Raw genomic sequence first — 9,923 nt, forward strand, 5'->3', positions numbered from 1 at the left:
CAAATCAAATCAAAAGTCTTTTACATATTAAATGTCCTTGGGCTCTGGAGTTGGGCCTATACCATTGAAGATATTTTTGAACTAAACATAAAACAAACTCATGTTAGGCGAAAATATCTACTGCTCATCCAGAACCTTCTTTGCTTTGCGACCGCGAATACCTTGCCCAACAACGCACGCCGATTCGACATTTGTTTTGGCACAACTAAATCAGCCAATATACACCGTTGGATCTATTTATTGTTGATAAATCACAGCCGTTGATTATCCAGATTCCTCTATATAAAATGACCACCCCGCATCATCCGTATCCGTGCTACCGTTGCCGCGTAAATCGTACTCGACGCTTTCTCTCTGCCCCTAACCGTTTCTTCCTCTCGGTCAACGGCGATGTTTCGATTGTTACATGGCGGATCGAACCTTGATCCTTTTTAGGGATGGTTAACTGCAGGTTTCGTCGATGTTTCGATCTCGATGTAGTTGAGTCGATCTCGTAGGAGGCCACCGAGTTTGGCTCATCGTGAATCTCATAAGGTAAATTAGATGTCCGATTTTCCGATTATTTATAGTTAATCTTATTTGGATTTCATTTAATCGGTAGTGGTTATTATGTTGATATAGGTACTGGTAGCGCCGCGGATGGTCGTGGTTTTCTACGCGGTCCCGTGTTGAAATCGAAACGCAGTAATTAACATGTGATATGTCTTTTAATTTGGGTTGTATTGGTATGATCCTTTAAGAGGGACTACATTTTGTGTCGTTTTTGGATCTGATTGTTTCGATTGGAGGTTATGGTTGCGAGAGAGGTGTGTGTGGGGTACACACACGGTGCTTGTGCTATTGTTTGTTCAATCTCTTCCTTGTTAAATGACCTTTGCCATGTCAGGTGCGCTTGCATGGCAGGTCCGAAAGATTTAATAAAATTATTGTTGTTTTTGTTTGGGGGAGGGATGGTTTCGGGGTTTTTTTCAATTTTCCCTGTTTGCCCCGGCTCTCTCCCCCTTTTGTATCGCGTTTTCCCCTTTCCCTTTTCTATTTTCTTCCTTTTTCTCTTTTCTGCACTGTGAATTTATATATTCTATAACGCGCCACGCATAGCAGCCATATGATTTAAAATCGGTTATAGTTTTGGAACTCAACTCAACCCGAATGACAAATGATTGGCAACTGGGCAAGGTACATGGTGCTGAACGCATACTTTCGTTGATTTTAATTGAGTTATTTATGAATTGCTGTATGTAGTTTTACAATTTATATTTGCCGTTATACCTCGCATGTCCTGAATTCGTAATGCGGTTTTATGATTTCGCTTTGAAATTGAAGGCAATCAATATAAAAACTAAGCTATTGGATATTTTCATGCTTTCGCTGCAATTACTATACTTATACATGATTTATTTCACATATCTATGACTGTTACACGTGATCTTATATTTTCATGATTAGATTGAATTGAAAGTCTTTTACAGTTAAATGACTATGACAACCATTTAAAATTGTATCAGTAGTCAGTACACAATCTCTTACAGAAGAGAGCGATCTATCTTGCGCCTCACAAAAATTTGGATTAATTAAATATCAGGCATATTAATAATTTTTACGAACGATATATTTATCTCAACTAGTTCTGTTGACTCTATGGCTTTGGATTACTTAAAAATTTTATCTATCTATTGTCCTTTGATGGGTAATTTACAATAAAAACTTTGCAAATGCAACATCTAGTCTCATGTTTCAATATCTTTAGTTTCAAAGTTTTATTTTCATTTATTCAGTAGTTATATGTATATGTTGGTGTGCATCTTGGATACTTACATTTTTTCCATGTTACAACTATAGTCACTGTCTCCATGTGGAATTACAAGGGTATGATAACATTTTGGGTTGATTGATGTCTTCTTGCCACTGTATCATGGAGCTATTATTTGCACTTGTACTCCTGTTCTTGGGATACTTGGGAGTTCGAATTATATGTTTTGAAAAACCCCTATGGCTAGATTACGAGGCAGGGATTACAGATGGCTGTAAACAAAAGAACCTACTGTAGGGTCAAGGTTCCTTGTATGTATATGTGCAGTCTTCGACTGTGGATCATCATCAGCTTTGACCGTTTTCAAGCATTGTGCAATTGCAGTACATCTTTCTTGAGTAGACACCCAAATTTCCATGTGTCTGATTCATGCTAGTGGATAAAAATAGCTGCTGTCATTCTGTTGTGTGAAGCAAGAAACTTTTCAGACTTTGCTGGAGGTAATTTGTTTTGAGCCCGGAGGATTCTTGCTGTTCATAGCAATGGATAGACTTATATTGTTCTATTTACTTTTTGCTCTTTCAGGAGTTCCGAAGCAGCTCACCACAGTTGGTTTTGAGTTTTTATGCTCTTTTTTTGGGATTGTGCAATTTAGATTGAGATGATGTTAGCATATGAATTTTTGAACTCCAATTTATATGTTGTTGTCTAGTATAATTGCTTTCTTCATGTGCAACTTTGGTGGTTTTCTTATCTTTTATTTTTTCCCTGCACGCAATTGAAAAATTTAGTGTGTAATGTTGTATTTATTGCTTCAATGTTTGATGTTTAGTTGGAGGTACTGTATATTATTTACATTGAGTTGGCTCTTCACTATTGGTGATTGAAATTTTGGAGTTGCATTGCTCCTGATGCAATTCATTCTGTGTTTGTAGGCTTATGTTAATCCTCACTCATCTGAGGGAGATTTTGATAATGCAGGGCTGGAGGTTGTGTTGAATTATCAGGAGATTTGACTGTCTTCTCCCTCAACATTAAACGGTTGTATTATCTCCTGTAATACCTGTGTATACGGTCTGTGTCTTTCGGTATGCAATGACACACTCCCTGCATCGGTGGACGCTTTCATAACCTTGGTCGTTATTATTGGGTGACATTGTTCTGTAGTTCAGAACTCAGTTTATCCCTCTGGTTTGTTTTCCACCCGTTATTTTAATTTTGATAATGTTGAAACATTTTCCCAACAGTTTCCCAAAGTGTGTCTTTGTAAATATTTTGGCTGGGGAATTTTTGTTTCCATTTGACTAATGCATGCAGGCGCACAGACACTTAGTGATCTCATCTATAATTCAGCTGCTAATTTCTAGTTTGTTTTCGAACATTTATTCTATTATGTTGGCGCAGATTTTATTGTTCTCAATTTTGGTTGGATATAATTTTCGGTGACATACTTATCAGATTTTGCGATGAGTTAAACATGGATCGAATATTTCTGTTTCGGCCTCGGGATATAGTTCTTATTTATAGCCAGTGGGAGGATTAGAGTGTCTCCGATTCTGCTTTCTGGGCCGAAAGGGTAGCATTAACTTAGTTTTTTTAAAATAGCGTTTCAATGCCAGTTCTGTGCATTATTTCATGGAAGCATAAATCCGTTCTTTAGTTGCGTAGTAATATGGATTTGATCACTTAAATTTTAAAAATGAGCTCACAAATAAAAAGAAATATGCTCTTAGGAGTGTATTACTATTTGGTTTCGTATTCTGGCTTTAATGATTAAATATAACAAATTCATTTAATGGTAAGAAAAGGTTGGGGTTTTCACATGAGTGTAGTGAGTCTCGTATTATGGGTTTAATGTCTGAATATAGCAAATTCAAGATTATGATGGATCCACAAGCTCAAATTGGAATGAGCGCCCAACTGCTGCTGCATATGGGAGGTTGGTGGTTCAAGTCCACCTGGATCCGCCTACTCATGTCATATTAGTTAAGAAAGTTGACAGTAAAAAAAGTTAAGAAACCATTCTTCATTCTTGAAGAATTAGGTTTTGGACTGTGGTTGTAGAGAACTGAGGGGAGGGAATTTTTTTTTTAATAAATACTTTTTAATAATTTTTTAACAAAGTAATAAATTGGTATAAATTTAATTTGTTAATTGTTTTTTAGGAATATTTCTTGTATTATACTAAAAGTAACGTCTTTGGGTATATATATATATATATTTCATATGTATTTATAGGATGGTATTCATATAAATTATATAAAAAACAAGTGAGAGGTAGAAATAAGAATAATAATATATGTTATTGATTTTTAATATTTTTAATAATAAAATATTTCTTTTTTTGAATTTTATAAATAATATATAGCCTCTTAATATAGAAATAAAATTTTTGCTTTTGCTTTTGCTTTCCTGTTCTTTTTTTTTGTGAACCCCCCCTCCCCTTTTTTTTTCTCTTCAAGGAATACTAAGAGAAATTAATGAATAAAGTTATGGACGATTGTGTGTGGTCTGTTTTATTCTCTTTGTGTTTTTTTTTTGCTAATTCTGTTTTATTCTTTTTGTTCCATAATTGTGTGGTTTATTAATTTTTTTTTTTAAATTCAAGCTAGAAGGTCCATTTTCCTTAAAAGTAGGGTGGTATCCAAATATTTTGCAAGCAGCGAAGATAGCTGTTTTGATAGTGGTGGACTCGGATCGCCTGTAGTTTTGGCAAGAATTACAGGCTGCAATTTTCTGCTCTCGCTTAAGTGATTTTTGGCAAAAAGTGATTTTAGCTTAAATAAAAAATTCGCTTAAGCCAATTTTGTTTAAATCAGAAAAATTCGTTTAAGCGGATTTAAAAAGAATGACAAAAAAATTAAAAGAAGAAAAGAGAAAGGGAGCTCATAAAGAGATTTGACAAGAGCACAAGAGAGAGGGAGAGTAGGAGAAGGCTAATAGGGAGAAGGGAAAAAGACTGGATGAGGAGACAAGGGGAAGGGATGAGTGGGGGAAAGGGAGAGGAGGAGAGCTAGATGAAAAGAGAGGGGAAAGGAGACTGGGTGGGGTTGAAGGAAGAAGAAATGAGAAAGGAGAGGAAAGAAAGGAACTAGTGAGACGGAGGAAGAAAAAGGGTGATTAGATTGGAAGGAGATAGGAGGTGTTGGGTGAAAGAGGGGAAGAATTGAGAACTGTTAGGTGAGGAGAGGAGGAGGATTTGAGTGGGAAGGAAGGAAAGATAGGAGAGGAGGAGGGGCTGAATGTGTAACACCTTAAATTTAATTTCAATAAATAAGAAATTTTATAAATTTTTGAAATAATAAAATTTTTATTTTTAATTCAAGTTTCATCCACCATTTTAAATAGAGAAAGAGGTTACAAATTATATCAAATAGTTGTTACAAGACTTATTCAAATATAACAATTTTTCAAAATAATATTTTAAGTTCTATAGCAGTTTCATTCATCTCTTCACTGAGTCTGGTGCTGATTGTCTTGATTACCTGAAAATGAATATAAGGGTGAGTACTCTACACTTCCACAGGCAGCATTATCACACAGCTCATATCAATTTAACACCGATGCACTCATGGCATTAGTAGCATTTCACATCTATAAGTACAATACACAAACTCATGCATATGCACGCTAGTCACACTTGTGGCATTGTGATCACAGATTTATACCATGAATGGTCGCCGGTTATCCCCGTCTCACGGATACCACGCGGATAGTCATGGGTCACTCAACAAAGATAGTGGTCAGAGGTTTAGTCAGGAAGAGAGTGTGTAGCCCGTGGTGTACCTATTCCATAATCGGTGTTACCACTACTTTCTCCTCCCCAAGGTATTTCTACCGTCTTCATCTTCCACACCCTCAGTGTATCGCTGAACCATACACAGCACATTACAACGGTGCTACACGTCCCATTCACATACATTTCATTCAAGCACGCAATATTCATGCTTACACACGGCACACAACCTATATTCAATTCACAGCACACGACATGCAGCCTATAATTATCGTTCATATTATACGGCCCTTGGGCCCATAATTTCACAATATTCATTCAAAATATACAGCACAAGTGTCCATACTCATTCTATCACACAACATTTACATACAATCCATATCCATCAATTTTGGATCAACACACATAATGTTCACATATCACAGCACATGGCCCACATTACATTTCTCAGTAATTTTCTACCTACTAACTCAGCCACAACAAAGTATTCAGCAAAATATCAACAATTTATGCACAAAAGAGTAGGATAGAGTCCCCCTTACTTTGGATTGAAGACCCATACTAGGATTCGATCACGAACGTGCTTCCTACACAGATTGTGGCCTAAAACACATGAAAGAATTCCATGAGAACCCAAGGAAACCCAAAAAATAGAGAAAAGGAGATGAGAAACGAAACTTTAACTATTAAAACTCACCTCCAAGCGTTCCTCACACGGATTTAACCTTTAATCAAGCTTTCGAACGACTTTGAAGGCAATATAATCGGTAGAAAAGGGTTTGGGAATGAGAGGATTGAAGGAAATTCGAAGGGGAGGGACAAATAACCCTTCCCAAACCCTAACTTCCTTCAAATCTTTTCCTGTTCGCGACATTCTCGCTACAGCGAGATATTCTCGTTGCAGCGAGATCCCCTCACTGCAGTGACACGCTCTCACGCTGCAGCGAAAATCTCAGATAAAATTACACCCTGGTTTCTGCATAATCTTGCTACAGCGAGACGGCACTCAGGAATGCACCCCAAACTATCGCTCTGTCGCTACAACGAGAAGGCGACAGTTTTGGTCCTTCCTCCCAAGGCCCTCTCGCTGCAGTGAGAATCCTCTCACTGCAGCGAAGAACAACCCAGTATTACGCCCTGCACTTAGACACTTAGCTCATTCAGCCCTATCCAGTCATGCATACATACAATATACACATCCATATACTTAATACATATAAGCATCATTATCAAGTAAATCAACACACGTGTATATATATATATATATATATATATATATATATATATATATATACATTTAGATTTATATAAATAACAATAATTAATATCACAAAATTTGGGACGTTACAAAATGGGTAAGTCAAAGAGAGGGGAAGAGAAGGAGTCAGAATAATGAAAGAGAAAGAAACATTTGCTTTATGCGTATTTTTGCTTAAACAAATATTCACTTAAGCGAAAATAAGCAGAAAAAAAAGATGTTGCAGTGTATTTTTACTTTCGCTTAAACAATTTTATCTGTCTTAAGCAAAATTGGCTTAAGCAAATCTCTTTTGCTAAGCCAAAATCACTTTTTGCTAAGTGGGAGAAAATGTAACCTACAGTTTTTACCAAAACTGCAAGCGATCCAAGTCATATAATGGCTTGAGGATGAAACTATAGGCAATCCATGTCCTATAGTGGCTTGAGGATGGTAGACTAGGTTCATGGGTTTAATGGCCTCCACTTTGCCTATGCCTAAACCTAGTTATGTGTCAATCTTCAATAAATTTTACTTCTAAACTTTTTTCACGCATGCTAGTAGCGGTAGTATTAGTTCTAAATATGATACTAAAGTTACTCAAACAAATATTATATTAGAATACTTTAGTTAAAATTATAAAACAAATTAATTTAAATATATTCATTATGTTTTGTGAAGTCATCTAATTAGGAATTATCATATTATAAAAATTATTTTTTTAACAAATAATAGTGTTAAAATTTGACACTAATGGTACAAAATTTACAGCAAAATTAAACTTCTATAATAATTATATTTAGTAAAAAATATTTATTGAACTGTGTTAGATTTTTAAATTATCATTTCTGATTAATATCGTAAAAATGTAATTATTTAATGTACAAAAATATAACATTAATTCTTAAAAGATAATTTTAAGTATTTAAAAGTGATAAGTTTTATAAAAAAATATTTATTATATTAAAATATAATATGTATTTTAATAGAAAAAATATTGTTATTTTAAAAATGTATAATTAAACTATGAATTTAAACAAGTTTACAATTATTTTTTTTAAATCATTTGTTTAAGCCATAAACAAAATAAGAATGCAATAATGAATGGGAATATGTACCTATGTAGTAGGAGGTGAGCCTTGGGTAACTCTTCAATGTGCTTATCAAGGGGGATATGAATATTCATGAACTACTATTTGTTTTCCCAAAAGATTAAAAAAAAAAAAATTACAATTTTATTTTTATTAAAGTGCCGGAAATCAATCTCACACTTCCTGTAGTGAAAATTTAAAACTTAATAAAGTTGGCTTTTTGTTTAAAATAAAAAACTTTAATAATGTATTTTTTTAATTTTAAATGTTTTAATTCAACTTAAATTGTACATGAATTGGACGTTTTGTAAATTTTACATAAATTGTACTGGGTTTAGCGACTTGCGTTGCCTTGTGCTAATGGTGAATACAACTTGTGCTATACTATTAATGTGCTTATTTGTAATATAAAAATAACATTTTATGCGACTTATTTTTCATATTTGAAAGGATAAAACATAAAAAAAAAAATTATAGAGCTAGAAAATCTCAACCATTATAATAATGATAATGAGTACATCTATATAAAGTTGCAAGACTAAAAAATTGCAAGACCAGGTAATTAATTTATATTAAGTAGTTTAATAAATTTTATTAATTTTTTTGTTTACTTAAACTAAATTTAATTTTTAATTAAATTAATTTAAATTATTTATTTTAATAGATATTTTATTTTATTTTTTAGTTTACTTAAACTAATAAACAAACTAGTCAATGTTCACCACTTTCTTAACTAATAAATTTCATTGCTATGATTAAATTAACTAGTTTAATAAATTTAATTGTTCGCTACATTGAGGTTGACATAGTTGATTTTACTATCACCTAAATACTTACAGTGGTACACAATATTTGCACATAAATTTTTGATGTGATTAAATATTTGTTGATTTGTTTATACGTGACATAATTACGTAATTTTATTTTTGTTTGATGAAATCTTAAGTTTTGTACATGAGATGATGTCATAGGATATAATTGCATAATTTTGTCTTTATTAAAGATAAAATTTAACTAAAAAAATAAATTTTATTTATATGGTAGATAGATGTAGCAAAAAAATTCTAAAATATATATTTAAAAAAAAATTATTTTAAAAATTTTTTTTTTAAAAAATATTAAAAAATAAACAAGTCTAATGTCAGGATAATTGAAACATGAACATTCTATGCGTGCTATTTTTTTTAGAATTATGCAGAAAAATAGATAAAAAAGTAATATCAAAATCTTCTTCCGTAACATGATCTTCATATTTTGTATTTTTTTTATTTTTATTTATATAAATTATTTTTTACTTAAACAAAAATATAAAAATAATAGCACATGAGAATCATATTTGCTTAAAAAAAATAAAAAATAGAAGATCCCGATCCGAAAAAGTAAAGGGGCAATCAAAAGCATTCAGCATAGGAGTTAAAAAGATTGACCTTTTCTTTATGGAGGTTGCATCAACATGCTACTTTGTGGTGAAAATTCCAACGAAAAGCGAAGATTTTTTTATGGTCCAGTTGGAATTTTTCTCAAAACGTTTGCACATGGAGATTGAAAGTGGAAGTGGAAGTGCCACGATATTTAGTCCATCTCACCTAACTTTTCTACTCTAAATAGTGGCAGAATAGCGTGGCCATATCATCAAGAAATACGCAAATTGCATATTTAAGGAAAATTTCATCACAAATTATCGACCTAAATAAAACCGCTTACGTTCACTAAGAAAAAAGAAATTTTATGAAAGATATGATATTATGAAGCATTGATGAAAATAAAAGAAATATAAATTCATGATATATCTAGCAATCATCATATTTCAATTTGATCCCTATATTTATTGTTTTTGATTCATTGTTCATACTAGACTGACTACACACAACTATGAAATTATATGAAGATGAGGATATCTTAACCTGTAGCTATTACTTGTAAAGAATAATGAAATGTAAAGGTAACATAGGCAAGTCAAAGTCATCTATTGTCCACAGTAGCAATTATTTTACGAAGGACATTCCAAAGTAATTAGAGATAAGTAAAGGCTTCTGGAAGCACTTGAATAGGAACCCCATGTGTTCTCACACGTTAGGACAGTGACGCTTTTTCCTCTATTGTTAAACT

General features: G+C 32.9%; 1 long non-coding RNA gene across 3 annotated transcripts; it reads left to right on the forward strand.

Moving 5' to 3' along the window:
- Positions 1-318: 318 nt before the first annotated feature.
- Positions 319-3,206, forward strand: LOC113845899. 3 transcript variants are annotated; one of them, XR_003501593.1, is made up of 3 exons: positions 319-534; positions 622-2,250; positions 2,732-3,206. It is a non-coding gene; the product is annotated as an uncharacterized LOC113845899 (long non-coding RNA). The 3 variants fall into 3 exon arrangements; XR_003501592.1 differs by having other exon boundaries at positions 2,686-3,203; XR_003501594.1 differs by having other exon boundaries at positions 2,336-3,125.
- The last annotated feature ends 6,717 nt before the right edge of the window (positions 3,207-9,923 follow it).

This window comes from Abrus precatorius, unplaced genomic scaffold (assembly GCF_003935025.1).
Source record: "Abrus precatorius isolate BTA unplaced genomic scaffold, Abrus_2018 Scaffold8, whole genome shotgun sequence".
In the NCBI taxonomy this organism is placed as follows: domain Eukaryota; kingdom Viridiplantae; phylum Streptophyta; class Magnoliopsida; order Fabales; family Fabaceae; genus Abrus; species Abrus precatorius.